This window comes from Anomaloglossus baeobatrachus, unplaced genomic scaffold (genome assembly GCF_048569485.1).
Source record: "Anomaloglossus baeobatrachus isolate aAnoBae1 unplaced genomic scaffold, aAnoBae1.hap1 Scaffold_3267, whole genome shotgun sequence".
NCBI lineage: Eukaryota > Metazoa > Chordata > Amphibia > Anura > Aromobatidae > Anomaloglossus > Anomaloglossus baeobatrachus.
In genome coordinates, this window is record NW_027442654.1 from 1 (window position 1) to 17,373 (window position 17,373).

At 46.3% G+C, this 17,373-nt stretch overlaps 11 non-coding genes across 11 annotated transcripts; all 11 read right to left on the bottom strand.

Annotated features, from left to right (window-relative positions):
- Positions 1–130: 130 nt before the first annotated feature.
- LOC142270330 (U2 spliceosomal RNA) lies at positions 131–321 on the bottom strand. Its single transcript, XR_012735642.1, has one exon. It is a non-coding gene; the product is annotated as a U2 spliceosomal RNA (small nuclear RNA).
- Positions 322–1,708: 1,387 nt separating this feature from the next.
- On the bottom strand, positions 1,709–1,899 carry LOC142270351 (U2 spliceosomal RNA). Its single transcript, XR_012735661.1, has one exon. It is a non-coding gene; the product is annotated as a U2 spliceosomal RNA (small nuclear RNA).
- Positions 1,900–3,286: 1,387 nt separating this feature from the next.
- LOC142270363 (U2 spliceosomal RNA) lies at positions 3,287–3,477 on the bottom strand. Its single transcript, XR_012735672.1, has one exon. It is a non-coding gene; the product is annotated as a U2 spliceosomal RNA (small nuclear RNA).
- Positions 3,478–4,864: 1,387 nt separating this feature from the next.
- Positions 4,865–5,055, bottom strand: LOC142270339 (U2 spliceosomal RNA). Its single transcript, XR_012735650.1, has one exon. It is a non-coding gene; the product is annotated as a U2 spliceosomal RNA (small nuclear RNA).
- A 1,387-nt stretch (positions 5,056–6,442) lies between these two features.
- Positions 6,443–6,633, bottom strand: LOC142270375 (U2 spliceosomal RNA). The gene has a single exon (XR_012735683.1). It is a non-coding gene; the product is annotated as a U2 spliceosomal RNA (small nuclear RNA).
- Positions 6,634–8,020: 1,387 nt separating this feature from the next.
- On the bottom strand, positions 8,021–8,211 carry LOC142270387 (U2 spliceosomal RNA). The gene has a single exon (XR_012735694.1). It is a non-coding gene; the product is annotated as a U2 spliceosomal RNA (small nuclear RNA).
- A 1,387-nt stretch (positions 8,212–9,598) lies between these two features.
- LOC142270336 (U2 spliceosomal RNA) lies at positions 9,599–9,789 on the bottom strand. Its single transcript, XR_012735648.1, has one exon. It is a non-coding gene; the product is annotated as a U2 spliceosomal RNA (small nuclear RNA).
- Positions 9,790–11,176: 1,387 nt separating this feature from the next.
- LOC142270341 (U2 spliceosomal RNA) lies at positions 11,177–11,367 on the bottom strand. Its single transcript, XR_012735652.1, has one exon. It is a non-coding gene; the product is annotated as a U2 spliceosomal RNA (small nuclear RNA).
- A 1,387-nt stretch (positions 11,368–12,754) lies between these two features.
- On the bottom strand, positions 12,755–12,945 carry LOC142270342 (U2 spliceosomal RNA). Its single transcript, XR_012735653.1, has one exon. It is a non-coding gene; the product is annotated as a U2 spliceosomal RNA (small nuclear RNA).
- Positions 12,946–14,332: 1,387 nt separating this feature from the next.
- LOC142270343 (U2 spliceosomal RNA) lies at positions 14,333–14,523 on the bottom strand. The gene has a single exon (XR_012735654.1). It is a non-coding gene; the product is annotated as a U2 spliceosomal RNA (small nuclear RNA).
- A 1,387-nt stretch (positions 14,524–15,910) lies between these two features.
- Positions 15,911–16,101, bottom strand: LOC142270344 (U2 spliceosomal RNA). The gene has a single exon (XR_012735655.1). It is a non-coding gene; the product is annotated as a U2 spliceosomal RNA (small nuclear RNA).
- Between the last annotated feature and the right edge of the window lie 1,272 nt (positions 16,102–17,373).

Sequence of the window (17,373 nt, forward strand, 5' to 3'; positions counted from 1 at the left end):
AAGGAGGAAGTGTGAAAAGTGAATGGGCCAAATTGAGGTGCATATGAAGACGTATGCTTTCTTCCAATTCATTAAATCGGGCTAATATGAATCAGGTGAATTGAGTTCTGCTTTTGGAAACTGGGTTAAGAAGGGGTGCACCGTTCCTGGAGGTACTGCAATACCAGGTCAATGCGTGGAGTGGACAGAGCAAGCTCTTTTTCCATCTCCCTGTTCTAAAAATCCATTTAATATATGGTCCCCAGATAGGGGACGTATCAGATATTAAACTGATAAGAACAGATACTACACTTGATCTTAGCCAAAAGGCCGAGAAGCGATAACCAGAATTGGTTTGGGCCTCGAGTGGCACCCTGGCCTATGCCGGACACATCTTAGGGAGAGAGAGCGAGAGGGAGACAAACCCACGCCTACACAAGACATTTTGTCACCCAAGCCAACCCTTGAAAAGGCTGCTTTGCAGAGCCAAAACAAGAAGAATGGTGCGTTTTGCAGCCGCCGCCCACTGCAATGAATCTGAATAACTCCTCCTTTAGGGCGCAAGCAACTCCCCTCCCCCTTGCAGTCTTTCCAATTCACGATACAAAAAGACGGACAGGACAGGTTGCCTGACTTTCCGTCACTGCCACCCTTTGCCATCCTTACCCGTAGAAAGCCCTTTCATCATCCCCAAACCCTAATCTTTTCCCTTTCCTTCCCAGCCCCCAAACCCTGCCCTCTGTACCTTTCTCACCACCCGCTTCCCTTCTCCTGTCATCCCCCTACCACCCGGGAAAAAAAGAGATTGCCCCCTCCTTCCACTAGCCCACCCTCCCACCCAAAGAACAACTTCTTCTGCGCAGCTTGTTTTCTAGGCAGCAGCGCTATTGTGATGTCATCGGGGGGCATTGTGACAAGCCGCCAGTGTTCCGTCTCTTCATGTTGTGCACAGTTCAAACGGAAAATACATCAACAGGCAGACTACAGAAAAGCTTACTATCAAAGGTTAGAGGGGGGCTTTCTCAGAGGGCTTTTTACAGTTTTTCTATTCCCAATTAGCCGTTTAAGTGTACTTATTGAAAGTAGTAATTCTTTCATAGGCCGCCCTTTCTTAGTATTTGACGTTCCTTATATTGCGGTATGAGGCTTCGCAGTAGGTTGCAAACATTCATCACCCATGACTGTCCCCAATTGAGCTCAGAAGCTCAATGTCTATCATGACCTCTCTTTTAGAATGTCCAAGAGCAAGCAAACTATTCCTCCAGGAGAGGGCGCCAACAGACTACTAAAGAGATCATCATTACTCAAAGAAAACCCCAAAAACCAATGCATGATAGGAATAAACAGGTAACTTTCTTTGGAGTGGAAGCGGAGAGATCGCACCAGATGCCAATTCTAGATGTTATCACACCTGTGGTCACTGCAGCAGCAGGTGAATCCACTTTGTCCAAAAGGGATCTATTCCATTCAATTGCAAATGATCTAGATAAGACAGAGAACTGCAGCACGGGGACATAGCCGAGTTGGTCAGGTTGAGTGGTGATGAGTTTGCTATTTGGATGAATAAAGAAAGTCAAAAGTGTGAAAGATAAAAAACAAAAGGAGGAAGTGTGAAAAGTGAATGGGCCAAATTGAGGTGCATATGAAGACGTATGCTTTCTTCCAATTCATTAAATCGGGCTAATATGAATCAGGTGAATTGAGTTCTGCTTTTGGAAACTGGGTTAAGAAGGGGTGCACCGTTCCTGGAGGTACTGCAATACCAGGTCAATGCGTGGAGTGGACAGAGCAAGCTCTTTTTCCATCTCCCTGTTCTAAAAATCCATTTAATATATGGTCCCCAGATAGGGGACGTATCAGATATTAAACTGATAAGAACAGATACTACACTTGATCTTAGCCAAAAGGCCGAGAAGCGATAACCAGAATTGGTTTGGGCCTCGAGTGGCACCCTGGCCTATGCCGGACACATCTTAGGGAGAGAGAGCGAGAGGGAGACAAACCCACGCCTACACAAGACATTTTGTCACCCAAGCCAACCCTTGAAAAGGCTGCTTTGCAGAGCCAAAACAAGAAGAATGGTGCGTTTTGCAGCCGCCGCCCACTGCAATGAATCTGAATAACTCCTCCTTTAGGGCGCAAGCAACTCCCCTCCCCCTTGCAGTCTTTCCAATTCACGATACAAAAAGACGGACAGGACAGGTTGCCTGACTTTCCGTCACTGCCACCCTTTGCCATCCTTACCCGTAGAAAGCCCTTTCATCATCCCCAAACCCTAATCTTTTCCCTTTCCTTCCCAGCCCCCAAACCCTGCCCTCTGTACCTTTCTCACCACCCGCTTCCCTTCTCCTGTCATCCCCCTACCACCCGGGAAAAAAAGAGATTGCCCCCTCCTTCCACTAGCCCACCCTCCCACCCAAAGAACAACTTCTTCTGCGCAGCTTGTTTTCTAGGCAGCAGCGCTATTGTGATGTCATCGGGGGGCATTGTGACAAGCCGCCAGTGTTCCGTCTCTTCATGTTGTGCACAGTTCAAACGGAAAATACATCAACAGGCAGACTACAGAAAAGCTTACTATCAAAGGTTAGAGGGGGGCTTTCTCAGAGGGCTTTTTACAGTTTTTCTATTCCCAATTAGCCGTTTAAGTGTACTTATTGAAAGTAGTAATTCTTTCATAGGCCGCCCTTTCTTAGTATTTGACGTTCCTTATATTGCGGTATGAGGCTTCGCAGTAGGTTGCAAACATTCATCACCCATGACTGTCCCCAATTGAGCTCAGAAGCTCAATGTCTATCATGACCTCTCTTTTAGAATGTCCAAGAGCAAGCAAACTATTCCTCCAGGAGAGGGCGCCAACAGACTACTAAAGAGATCATCATTACTCAAAGAAAACCCCAAAAACCAATGCATGATAGGAATAAACAGGTAACTTTCTTTGGAGTGGAAGCGGAGAGATCGCACCAGATGCCAATTCTAGATGTTATCACACCTGTGGTCACTGCAGCAGCAGGTGAATCCACTTTGTCCAAAAGGGATCTATTCCATTCAATTGCAAATGATCTAGATAAGACAGAGAACTGCAGCACGGGGACATAGCCGAGTTGGTCAGGTTGAGTGGTGATGAGTTTGCTATTTGGATGAATAAAGAAAGTCAAAAGTGTGAAAGATAAAAAACAAAAGGAGGAAGTGTGAAAAGTGAATGGGCCAAATTGAGGTGCATATGAAGACGTATGCTTTCTTCCAATTCATTAAATCGGGCTAATATGAATCAGGTGAATTGAGTTCTGCTTTTGGAAACTGGGTTAAGAAGGGGTGCACCGTTCCTGGAGGTACTGCAATACCAGGTCAATGCGTGGAGTGGACAGAGCAAGCTCTTTTTCCATCTCCCTGTTCTAAAAATCCATTTAATATATGGTCCCCAGATAGGGGACGTATCAGATATTAAACTGATAAGAACAGATACTACACTTGATCTTAGCCAAAAGGCCGAGAAGCGATAACCAGAATTGGTTTGGGCCTCGAGTGGCACCCTGGCCTATGCCGGACACATCTTAGGGAGAGAGAGCGAGAGGGAGACAAACCCACGCCTACACAAGACATTTTGTCACCCAAGCCAACCCTTGAAAAGGCTGCTTTGCAGAGCCAAAACAAGAAGAATGGTGCGTTTTGCAGCCGCCGCCCACTGCAATGAATCTGAATAACTCCTCCTTTAGGGCGCAAGCAACTCCCCTCCCCCTTGCAGTCTTTCCAATTCACGATACAAAAAGACGGACAGGACAGGTTGCCTGACTTTCCGTCACTGCCACCCTTTGCCATCCTTACCCGTAGAAAGCCCTTTCATCATCCCCAAACCCTAATCTTTTCCCTTTCCTTCCCAGCCCCCAAACCCTGCCCTCTGTACCTTTCTCACCACCCGCTTCCCTTCTCCTGTCATCCCCCTACCACCCGGGAAAAAAAGAGATTGCCCCCTCCTTCCACTAGCCCACCCTCCCACCCAAAGAACAACTTCTTCTGCGCAGCTTGTTTTCTAGGCAGCAGCGCTATTGTGATGTCATCGGGGGGCATTGTGACAAGCCGCCAGTGTTCCGTCTCTTCATGTTGTGCACAGTTCAAACGGAAAATACATCAACAGGCAGACTACAGAAAAGCTTACTATCAAAGGTTAGAGGGGGGCTTTCTCAGAGGGCTTTTTACAGTTTTTCTATTCCCAATTAGCCGTTTAAGTGTACTTATTGAAAGTAGTAATTCTTTCATAGGCCGCCCTTTCTTAGTATTTGACGTTCCTTATATTGCGGTATGAGGCTTCGCAGTAGGTTGCAAACATTCATCACCCATGACTGTCCCCAATTGAGCTCAGAAGCTCAATGTCTATCATGACCTCTCTTTTAGAATGTCCAAGAGCAAGCAAACTATTCCTCCAGGAGAGGGCGCCAACAGACTACTAAAGAGATCATCATTACTCAAAGAAAACCCCAAAAACCAATGCATGATAGGAATAAACAGGTAACTTTCTTTGGAGTGGAAGCGGAGAGATCGCACCAGATGCCAATTCTAGATGTTATCACACCTGTGGTCACTGCAGCAGCAGGTGAATCCACTTTGTCCAAAAGGGATCTATTCCATTCAATTGCAAATGATCTAGATAAGACAGAGAACTGCAGCACGGGGACATAGCCGAGTTGGTCAGGTTGAGTGGTGATGAGTTTGCTATTTGGATGAATAAAGAAAGTCAAAAGTGTGAAAGATAAAAAACAAAAGGAGGAAGTGTGAAAAGTGAATGGGCCAAATTGAGGTGCATATGAAGACGTATGCTTTCTTCCAATTCATTAAATCGGGCTAATATGAATCAGGTGAATTGAGTTCTGCTTTTGGAAACTGGGTTAAGAAGGGGTGCACCGTTCCTGGAGGTACTGCAATACCAGGTCAATGCGTGGAGTGGACAGAGCAAGCTCTTTTTCCATCTCCCTGTTCTAAAAATCCATTTAATATATGGTCCCCAGATAGGGGACGTATCAGATATTAAACTGATAAGAACAGATACTACACTTGATCTTACCCAAAAGGCCGAGAAGCGATAACCAGAATTGGTTTGGGCCTCGAGTGGCACCCTGGCCTATGCCGGACACATCTTAGGGAGAGAGAGCGAGAGGGAGACAAACCCACGCCTACACAAGACATTTTGTCACCCAAGCCAACCCTTGAAAAGGCTGCTTTGCAGAGCCAAAACAAGAAGAATGGTGCGTTTTGCAGCCGCCGCCCACTGCAATGAATCTGAATAACTCCTCCTTTAGGGCGCAAGCAACTCCCCTCCCCCTTGCAGTCTTTCCAATTCACGATACAAAAAGACGGACAGGACAGGTTGCCTGACTTTCCGTCACTGCCACCCTTTGCCATCCTTACCCGTAGAAAGCCCTTTCATCATCCCCAAACCCTAATCTTTTCCCTTTCCTTCCCAGCCCCCAAACCCTGCCCTCTGTACCTTTCTCACCACCCGCTTCCCTTCTCCTGTCATCCCCCTACCACCCGGGAAAAAAAGAGATTGCCCCCTCCTTCCACTAGCCCACCCTCCCACCCAAAGAACAACTTCTTCTGCGCAGCTTGTTTTCTAGGCAGCAGCGCTATTGTGATGTCATCGGGGGGCATTGTGACAAGCCGCCAGTGTTCCGTCTCTTCATGTTGTGCACAGTTCAAACGGAAAATACATCAACAGGCAGACTACAGAAAAGCTTACTATCAAAGGTTAGAGGGGGGCTTTCTCAGAGGGCTTTTTACAGTTTTTCTATTCCCAATTAGCCGTTTAAGTGTACTTATTGAAAGTAGTAATTCTTTCATAGGCCGCCCTTTCTTAGTATTTGACGTTCCTTATATTGCGGTATGAGGCTTCGCAGTAGGTTGCAAACATTCATCACCCATGACTGTCCCCAATTGAGCTCAGAAGCTCAATGTCTATCATGACCTCTCTTTTAGAATGTCCAAGAGCAAGCAAACTATTCCTCCAGGAGAGGGCGCCAACAGACTACTAAAGAGATCATCATTACTCAAAGAAAACCCCAAAAACCAATGCATGATAGGAATAAACAGGTAACTTTCTTTGGAGTGGAAGCGGAGAGATCGCACCAGATGCCAATTCTAGATGTTATCACACCTGTGGTCACTGCAGCAGCAGGTGAATCCACTTTGTCCAAAAGGGATCTATTCCATTCAATTGCAAATGATCTAGATAAGACAGAGAACTGCAGCACGGGGACATAGCCGAGTTGGTCAGGTTGAGTGGTGATGAGTTTGCTATTTGGATGAATAAAGAAAGTCAAAAGTGTGAAAGATAAAAAACAAAAGGAGGAAGTGTGAAAAGTGAATGGGCCAAATTGAGGTGCATATGAAGACGTATGCTTTCTTCCAATTCATTAAATCGGGCTAATATGAATCAGGTGAATTGAGTTCTGCTTTTGGAAACTGGGTTAAGAAGGGGTGCACCGTTCCTGGAGGTACTGCAATACCAGGTCAATGCGTGGAGTGGACAGAGCAAGCTCTTTTTCCATCTCCCTGTTCTAAAAATCCATTTAATATATGGTCCCCAGATAGGGGACGTATCAGATATTAAACTGATAAGAACAGATACTACACTTGATCTTAGCCAAAAGGCCGAGAAGCGATAACCAGAATTGGTTTGGGCCTCGAGTGGCACCCTGGCCTATGCCGGACACATCTTAGGGAGAGAGAGCGAGAGGGAGACAAACCCACGCCTACACAAGACATTTTGTCACCCAAGCCAACCCTTGAAAAGGCTGCTTTGCAGAGCCAAAACAAGAAGAATGGTGCGTTTTGCAGCCGCCGCCCACTGCAATGAATCTGAATAACTCCTCCTTTAGGGCGCAAGCAACTCCCCTCCCCCTTGCAGTCTTTCCAATTCACGATACAAAAAGACGGACAGGACAGGTTGCCTGACTTTCCGTCACTGCCACCCTTTGCCATCCTTACCCGTAGAAAGCCCTTTCATCATCCCCAAACCCTAATCTTTTCCCTTTCCTTCCCAGCCCCCAAACCCTGCCCTCTGTACCTTTCTCACCACCCGCTTCCCTTCTCCTGTCATCCCCCTACCACCCGGGAAAAAAAGAGATTGCCCCCTCCTTCCACTAGCCCACCCTCCCACCCAAAGAACAACTTCTTCTGCGCAGCTTGTTTTCTAGGCAGCAGCGCTATTGTGATGTCATCGGGGGGCATTGTGACAAGCCGCCAGTGTTCCGTCTCTTCATGTTGTGCACAGTTCAAACGGAAAATACATCAACAGGCAGACTACAGAAAAGCTTACTATCAAAGGTTAGAGGGGGGCTTTCTCAGAGGGCTTTTTACAGTTTTTCTATTCCCAATTAGCCGTTTAAGTGTACTTATTGAAAGTAGTAATTCTTTCATAGGCCGCCCTTTCTTAGTATTTGACGTTCCTTATATTGCGGTATGAGGCTTCGCAGTAGGTTGCAAACATTCATCACCCATGACTGTCCCCAATTGAGCTCAGAAGCTCAATGTCTATCATGACCTCTCTTTTAGAATGTCCAAGAGCAAGCAAACTATTCCTCCAGGAGAGGGCGCCAACAGACTACTAAAGAGATCATCATTACTCAAAGAAAACCCCAAAAACCAATGCATGATAGGAATAAACAGGTAACTTTCTTTGGAGTGGAAGCGGAGAGATCGCACCAGATGCCAATTCTAGATGTTATCACACCTGTGGTCACTGCAGCAGCAGGTGAATCCACTTTGTCCAAAAGGGATCTATTCCATTCAATTGCAAATGATCTAGATAAGACAGAGAACTGCAGCACGGGGACATAGCCGAGTTGGTCAGGTTGAGTGGTGATGAGTTTGCTATTTGGATGAATAAAGAAAGTCAAAAGTGTGAAAGATAAAAAACAAAAGGAGGAAGTGTGAAAAGTGAATGGGCCAAATTGAGGTGCATATGAAGACGTATGCTTTCTTCCAATTCATTAAATCGGGCTAATATGAATCAGGTGAATTGAGTTCTGCTTTTGGAAACTGGGTTAAGAAGGGGTGCACCGTTCCTGGAGGTACTGCAATACCAGGTCAATGCGTGGAGTGGACAGAGCAAGCTCTTTTTCCATCTCCCTGTTCTAAAAATCCATTTAATATATGGTCCCCAGATAGGGGACGTATCAGATATTAAACTGATAAGAACAGATACTACACTTGATCTTAGCCAAAAGGCCGAGAAGCGATAACCAGAATTGGTTTGGGCCTCGAGTGGCACCCTGGCCTATGCCGGACACATCTTAGGGAGAGAGAGCGAGAGGGAGACAAACCCACGCCTACACAAGACATTTTGTCACCCAAGCCAACCCTTGAAAAGGCTGCTTTGCAGAGCCAAAACAAGAAGAATGGTGCGTTTTGCAGCCGCCGCCCACTGCAATGAATCTGAATAACTCCTCCTTTAGGGCGCAAGCAACTCCCCTCCCCCTTGCAGTCTTTCCAATTCACGATACAAAAAGACGGACAGGACAGGTTGCCTGACTTTCCGTCACTGCCACCCTTTGCCATCCTTACCCGTAGAAAGCCCTTTCATCATCCCCAAACCCTAATCTTTTCCCTTTCCTTCCCAGCCCCCAAACCCTGCCCTCTGTACCTTTCTCACCACCCGCTTCCCTTCTCCTGTCATCCCCCTACCACCCGGGAAAAAAAGAGATTGCCCCCTCCTTCCACTAGCCCACCCTCCCACCCAAAGAACAACTTCTTCTGCGCAGCTTGTTTTCTAGGCAGCAGCGCTATTGTGATGTCATCGGGGGGCATTGTGACAAGCCGCCAGTGTTCCGTCTCTTCATGTTGTGCACAGTTCAAACGGAAAATACATCAACAGGCAGACTACAGAAAAGCTTACTATCAAAGGTTAGAGGGGGGCTTTCTCAGAGGGCTTTTTACAGTTTTTCTATTCCCAATTAGCCGTTTAAGTGTACTTATTGAAAGTAGTAATTCTTTCATAGGCCGCCCTTTCTTAGTATTTGACGTTCCTTATATTGCGGTATGAGGCTTCGCAGTAGGTTGCAAACATTCATCACCCATGACTGTCCCCAATTGAGCTCAGAAGCTCAATGTCTATCATGACCTCTCTTTTAGAATGTCCAAGAGCAAGCAAACTATTCCTCCAGGAGAGGGCGCCAACAGACTACTAAAGAGATCATCATTACTCAAAGAAAACCCCAAAAACCAATGCATGATAGGAATAAACAGGTAACTTTCTTTGGAGTGGAAGCGGAGAGATCGCACCAGATGCCAATTCTAGATGTTATCACACCTGTGGTCACTGCAGCAGCAGGTGAATCCACTTTGTCCAAAAGGGATCTATTCCATTCAATTGCAAATGATCTAGATAAGACAGAGAACTGCAGCACGGGGACATAGCCGAGTTGGTCAGGTTGAGTGGTGATGAGTTTGCTATTTGGATGAATAAAGAAAGTCAAAAGTGTGAAAGATAAAAAACAAAAGGAGGAAGTGTGAAAAGTGAATGGGCCAAATTGAGGTGCATATGAAGACGTATGCTTTCTTCCAATTCATTAAATCGGGCTAATATGAATCAGGTGAATTGAGTTCTGCTTTTGGAAACTGGGTTAAGAAGGGGTGCACCGTTCCTGGAGGTACTGCAATACCAGGTCAATGCGTGGAGTGGACAGAGCAAGCTCTTTTTCCATCTCCCTGTTCTAAAAATCCATTTAATATATGGTCCCCAGATAGGGGACGTATCAGATATTAAACTGATAAGAACAGATACTACACTTGATCTTAGCCAAAAGGCCGAGAAGCGATAACCAGAATTGGTTTGGGCCTCGAGTGGCACCCTGGCCTATGCCGGACACATCTTAGGGAGAGAGAGCGAGAGGGAGACAAACCCACGCCTACACAAGACATTTTGTCACCCAAGCCAACCCTTGAAAAGGCTGCTTTGCAGAGCCAAAACAAGAAGAATGGTGCGTTTTGCAGCCGCCGCCCACTGCAATGAATCTGAATAACTCCTCCTTTAGGGCGCAAGCAACTCCCCTCCCCCTTGCAGTCTTTCCAATTCACGATACAAAAAGACGGACAGGACAGGTTGCCTGACTTTCCGTCACTGCCACCCTTTGCCATCCTTACCCGTAGAAAGCCCTTTCATCATCCCCAAACCCTAATCTTTTCCCTTTCCTTCCCAGCCCCCAAACCCTGCCCTCTGTACCTTTCTCACCACCCGCTTCCCTTCTCCTGTCATCCCCCTACCACCCGGGAAAAAAAGAGATTGCCCCCTCCTTCCACTAGCCCACCCTCCCACCCAAAGAACAACTTCTTCTGCGCAGCTTGTTTTCTAGGCAGCAGCGCTATTGTGATGTCATCGGGGGGCATTGTGACAAGCCGCCAGTGTTCCGTCTCTTCATGTTGTGCACAGTTCAAACGGAAAATACATCAACAGGCAGACTACAGAAAAGCTTACTATCAAAGGTTAGAGGGGGGCTTTCTCAGAGGGCTTTTTACAGTTTTTCTATTCCCAATTAGCCGTTTAAGTGTACTTATTGAAAGTAGTAATTCTTTCATAGGCCGCCCTTTCTTAGTATTTGACGTTCCTTATATTGCGGTATGAGGCTTCGCAGTAGGTTGCAAACATTCATCACCCATGACTGTCCCCAATTGAGCTCAGAAGCTCAATGTCTATCATGACCTCTCTTTTAGAATGTCCAAGAGCAAGCAAACTATTCCTCCAGGAGAGGGCGCCAACAGACTACTAAAGAGATCATCATTACTCAAAGAAAACCCCAAAAACCAATGCATGATAGGAATAAACAGGTAACTTTCTTTGGAGTGGAAGCGGAGAGATCGCACCAGATGCCAATTCTAGATGTTATCACACCTGTGGTCACTGCAGCAGCAGGTGAATCCACTTTGTCCAAAAGGGATCTATTCCATTCAATTGCAAATGATCTAGATAAGACAGAGAACTGCAGCACGGGGACATAGCCGAGTTGGTCAGGTTGAGTGGTGATGAGTTTGCTATTTGGATGAATAAAGAAAGTCAAAAGTGTGAAAGATAAAAAACAAAAGGAGGAAGTGTGAAAAGTGAATGGGCCAAATTGAGGTGCATATGAAGACGTATGCTTTCTTCCAATTCATTAAATCGGGCTAATATGAATCAGGTGAATTGAGTTCTGCTTTTGGAAACTGGGTTAAGAAGGGGTGCACCGTTCCTGGAGGTACTGCAATACCAGGTCAATGCGTGGAGTGGACAGAGCAAGCTCTTTTTCCATCTCCCTGTTCTAAAAATCCATTTAATATATGGTCCCCAGATAGGGGACGTATCAGATATTAAACTGATAAGAACAGATACTACACTTGATCTTAGCCAAAAGGCCGAGAAGCGATAACCAGAATTGGTTTGGGCCTCGAGTGGCACCCTGGCCTATGCCGGACACATCTTAGGGAGAGAGAGCGAGAGGGAGACAAACCCACGCCTACACAAGACATTTTGTCACCCAAGCCAACCCTTGAAAAGGCTGCTTTGCAGAGCCAAAACAAGAAGAATGGTGCGTTTTGCAGCCGCCGCCCACTGCAATGAATCTGAATAACTCCTCCTTTAGGGCGCAAGCAACTCCCCTCCCCCTTGCAGTCTTTCCAATTCACGATACAAAAAGACGGACAGGACAGGTTGCCTGACTTTCCGTCACTGCCACCCTTTGCCATCCTTACCCGTAGAAAGCCCTTTCATCATCCCCAAACCCTAATCTTTTCCCTTTCCTTCCCAGCCCCCAAACCCTGCCCTCTGTACCTTTCTCACCACCCGCTTCCCTTCTCCTGTCATCCCCCTACCACCCGGGAAAAAAAGAGATTGCCCCCTCCTTCCACTAGCCCACCCTCCCACCCAAAGAACAACTTCTTCTGCGCAGCTTGTTTTCTAGGCAGCAGCGCTATTGTGATGTCATCGGGGGGCATTGTGACAAGCCGCCAGTGTTCCGTCTCTTCATGTTGTGCACAGTTCAAACGGAAAATACATCAACAGGCAGACTACAGAAAAGCTTACTATCAAAGGTTAGAGGGGGGCTTTCTCAGAGGGCTTTTTACAGTTTTTCTATTCCCAATTAGCCGTTTAAGTGTACTTATTGAAAGTAGTAATTCTTTCATAGGCCGCCCTTTCTTAGTATTTGACGTTCCTTATATTGCGGTATGAGGCTTCGCAGTAGGTTGCAAACATTCATCACCCATGACTGTCCCCAATTGAGCTCAGAAGCTCAATGTCTATCATGACCTCTCTTTTAGAATGTCCAAGAGCAAGCAAACTATTCCTCCAGGAGAGGGCGCCAACAGACTACTAAAGAGATCATCATTACTCAAAGAAAACCCCAAAAACCAATGCATGATAGGAATAAACAGGTAACTTTCTTTGGAGTGGAAGCGGAGAGATCGCACCAGATGCCAATTCTAGATGTTATCACACCTGTGGTCACTGCAGCAGCAGGTGAATCCACTTTGTCCAAAAGGGATCTATTCCATTCAATTGCAAATGATCTAGATAAGACAGAGAACTGCAGCACGGGGACATAGCCGAGTTGGTCAGGTTGAGTGGTGATGAGTTTGCTATTTGGATGAATAAAGAAAGTCAAAAGTGTGAAAGATAAAAAACAAAAGGAGGAAGTGTGAAAAGTGAATGGGCCAAATTGAGGTGCATATGAAGACGTATGCTTTCTTCCAATTCATTAAATCGGGCTAATATGAATCAGGTGAATTGAGTTCTGCTTTTGGAAACTGGGTTAAGAAGGGGTGCACCGTTCCTGGAGGTACTGCAATACCAGGTCAATGCGTGGAGTGGACAGAGCAAGCTCTTTTTCCATCTCCCTGTTCTAAAAATCCATTTAATATATGGTCCCCAGATAGGGGACGTATCAGATATTAAACTGATAAGAACAGATACTACACTTGATCTTAGCCAAAAGGCCGAGAAGCGATAACCAGAATTGGTTTGGGCCTCGAGTGGCACCCTGGCCTATGCCGGACACATCTTAGGGAGAGAGAGCGAGAGGGAGACAAACCCACGCCTACACAAGACATTTTGTCACCCAAGCCAACCCTTGAAAAGGCTGCTTTGCAGAGCCAAAACAAGAAGAATGGTGCTTTTTGCAGCCGCCGCCCACTGCAATGAATCTGAATAACTCCTCCTTTAGGGCGCAAGCAACTCCCCTCCCCCTTGCAGTCTTTCCAATTCACGATACAAAAAGACGGACAGGACAGGTTGCCTGACTTTCCGTCACTGCCACCCTTTGCCATCCTTACCCGTAGAAAGCCCTTTCATCATCCCCAAACCCTAATCTTTTCCCTTTCCTTCCCAGCCCCCAAACCCTGCCCTCTGTACCTTTCTCACCACCCGCTTCCCTTCTCCTGTCATCCCCCTACCACCCGGGAAAAAAAGAGATTGCCCCCTCCTTCCACTAGCCCACCCTCCCACCCAAAGAACAACTTCTTCTGCGCAGCTTGTTTTCTAGGCAGCAGCGCTATTGTGATGTCATCGGGGGGCATTGTGACAAGCCGCCAGTGTTCCGTCTCTTCATGTTGTGCACAGTTCAAACGGAAAATACATCAACAAGCAGACTACAGAAAAGCTTACTATCAAAGGTTAGAGGGGGGCTTTCTCAGAGGGCTTTTTACAGTTTTTCTATTCCCAATTAGCCGTTTAAGTGTACTTATTGAAAGTAGTAATTCTTTCATAGGCCGCCCTTTCTTAGTATTTGACGTTCCTTATATTGCGGTATGAGGCTTCGCAGTAGGTTGCAAACATTCATCACCCATGACTGTCCCCAATTGAGCTCAGAAGCTCAATGTCTATCATGACCTCTCTTTTAGAATGTCCAAGAGCAAGCAAACTATTCCTCCAGGAGAGGGCGCCAACAGACTACTAAAGAGATCATCATTACTCAAAGAAAACCCCAAAAACCAATGCATGATAGGAATAAACAGGTAACTTTCTTTGGAGTGGAAGCGGAGAGATCGCACCAGATGCCAATTCTAGATGTTATCACACCTGTGGTCACTGCAGCAGCAGGTGAATCCACTTTGTCCAAAAGGGATCTATTCCATTCAATTGCAAATGATCTAGATAAGACAGAGAACTGCAGCACGGGGACATAGCCGAGTTGGTCAGGTTGAGTGGTGATGAGTTTGCTATTTGGATGAATAAAGAAAGTCAAAAGTGTGAAAGATAAAAAACAAAAGGAGGAAGTGTGAAAAGTGAATGGGCCAAATTGAGGTGCATATGAAGACGTATGCTTTCTTCCAATTCATTAAATCGGGCTAATATGAATCAGGTGAATTGAGTTCTGCTTTTGGAAACTGGGTTAAGAAGGGGTGCACCGTTCCTGGAGGTACTGCAATACCAGGTCAATGCGTGGAGTGGACAGAGCAAGCTCTTTTTCCATCTCCCTGTTCTAAAAATCCATTTAATATATGGTCCCCAGATAGGGGACGTATCAGATATTAAACTGATAAGAACAGATACTACACTTGATCTTAGCCAAAAGGCCGAGAAGCGATAACCAGAATTGGTTTGGGCCTCGAGTGGCACCCTGGCCTATGCCGGACACATCTTAGGGAGAGAGAGCGAGAGGGAGACAAACCCACGCCTACACAAGACATTTTGTCACCCAAGCCAACCCTTGAAAAGGCTGCTTTGCAGAGCCAAAACAAGAAGAATGGTGCGTTTTGCAGCCGCCGCCCACTGCAATGAATCTGAATAACTCCTCCTTTAGGGCGCAAGCAACTCCCCTCCCCCTTGCAGTCTTTCCAATTCACGATACAAAAAGACGGACAGGACAGGTTGCCTGACTTTCCGTCACTGCCACCCTTTGCCATCCTTACCCGTAGAAAGCCCTTTCATCATCCCCAAACCCTAATCTTTTCCCTTTCCTTCCCAGCCCCCAAACCCTGCCCTCTGTACCTTTCTCACCACCCGCTTCCCTTCTCCTGTCATCCCCCTACCACCCGGGAAAAAAAGAGATTGCCCCCTCCTTCCACTAGCCCACCCTCCCACCCAAAGAACAACTTCTTCTGCGCAGCTTGTTTTCTAGGCAGCAGCGCTATTGTGATGTCATCGGGGGGCATTGTGACAAGCCGCCAGTGTTCCGTCTCTTCATGTTGTGCACAGTTCAAACGGAAAATACATCAACAGGCAGACTACAGAAAAGCTTACTATCAAAGGTTAGAGGGGGGCTTTCTCAGAGGGCTTTTTACAGTTTTTCTATTCCCAATTAGCCGTTTAAGTGTACTTATTGAAAGTAGTAATTCTTTCATAGGCCGCCCTTTCTTAGTATTTGACGTTCCTTATATTGCGGTATGAGGCTTCGCAGTAGGTTGCAAACATTCATCACCCATGACTGTCCCCAATTGAGCTCAGAAGCTCAATGTCTATCATGACCTCTCTTTTAGAATGTCCAAGAGCAAGCAAACTATTCCTCCAGGAGAGGGCGCCAACAGACTACTAAAGAGATCATCATTACTCAAAGAAAACCCCAAAAACCAATGCATGATAGGAATAAACAGGTAACTTTCTTTGGAGTGGAAGCGGAGAGATCGCACCAGATGCCAATTCTAGATGTTATCACACCTGTGGTCACTGCAGCAGCAGGTGAATCCACTTTGTCCAAAAGGGATCTATTCCATTCAATTGCAAATGATCTAGATAAGACAGAGAACTGCAGCACGGGGACATAGCCGAGTTGGTCAGGTTGAGTGGTGATGAGTTTGCTATTTGGATGAATAAAGAAAGTCAAAAGTGTGAAAGATAAAAAACAAAAGGAGGAAGTGTGAAAAGTGAATGGGCCAAATTGAGGTGCATATGAAGACGTATGCTTTCTTCCAATTCATTAAATCGGGCTAATATGAATCAGGTGAATTGAGTTCTGCTTTTGGAAACTGGGTTAAGAAGGGGTGCACCGTTCCTGGAGGTACTGCAATACCAGGTCAATGCGTGGAGTGGACAGAGCAAGCTCTTTTTCCATCTCCCTGTTCTAAAAATCCATTTAATATATGGTCCCCAGATAGGGGACGTATCAGATATTAAACTGATAAGAACAGATACTACACTTGATCTTAGCCAAAAGGCCGAGAAGCGATAACCAGAATTGGTTTGGGCCTCGAGTGGCACCCTGGCCTATGCCGGACACATCTTAGGGAGAGAGAGCGAGAGGGAGACAAACCCACGCCTACACAAGACATTTTGTCACCCAAGCCAACCCTTGAAAAGGCTGCTTTGCAGAGCCAAAACAAGAAGAATGGTGCGTTTTGCAGCCGCCGCCCACTGCAATGAATCTGAATAACTCCTCCTTTAGGGCGCAAGCAACTCCCCTCCCCCTTGCAGTCTTTCCAATTCACGATACAAAAAGACGGACAGGACAGGTTGCCTGACTTTCCGTCACTGCCACCCTTTGCCATCCTTACCCGTAGAAAGCCCTTTCATCATCCCCAAACCCTAATCTTTTCCCTTTCCTTCCCAGCCCCCAAACCCTGCCCTCTGTACCTTTCTCACCACCCGCTTCCCTTCTCCTGTCATCCCCCTACCACCCGGGAAAAAAAGAGATTGCCCCCTCCTTCCACTAGCCCACCCTCCCACCCAAAGAACAACTTCTTCTGCGCAGCTTGTTTTCTAGGCAGCAGCGCTATTGTGATGTCATCGGGGGGCATTGTGACAAGCCGCCAGTGTTCCGTCTCTTCATGTTGTGCACAGTTCAAACGGAAAATACATCAACAGGCAGACTACAGAAAAGCTTACTATCAAAGGTTAGAGGGGGGCTTTCTCAGAGGGCTTTTTACAGTTTTTCTATTCCCAATTAGCCGTTTAAGTGTACTTATTGAAAGTAGTAATTCTTTCATAGGCCGCCCTTTCTTAGTATTTGACGTTCCTTATATTGCGGTATGAGGCTTCGCAGTAGGTTGCAAACATTCATCACCCATGACTGTCCCCAATTGAGCTCAGAAGCTCAATGTCTATCATGACCTCTCTTTTAGAATGTCCAAGAGCAAGCAAACTATTCCTCCAGGAGAGGGCGCCAACAGACTACTAAAGAGATCATCATTACTCAAAGAAAACCCCAAAAACCAATGCATGATAGGAATAAACAGGTAACTTTCTTTGGAGTGGAAGCGGAGAGATCGCACCAGATGCCAATTCTAGATGTTATCACACCTGTGGTCACTGCAGCAGCAGGTGAATCCACTTTGTCCAAAAGGGATCTATTCCATTCAATTGCAAATGATCTAGATAAGACAGAGAACTGCAGCACGGGGACATAGCCGAGTTGGTCAGGTTGAGTGGTGATGAGTTTGCTATTTGGATGAATAAAGAAAGTCAAAAGTGTGAAAGATAAAAAACAAAAGGAGGAAGTGTGA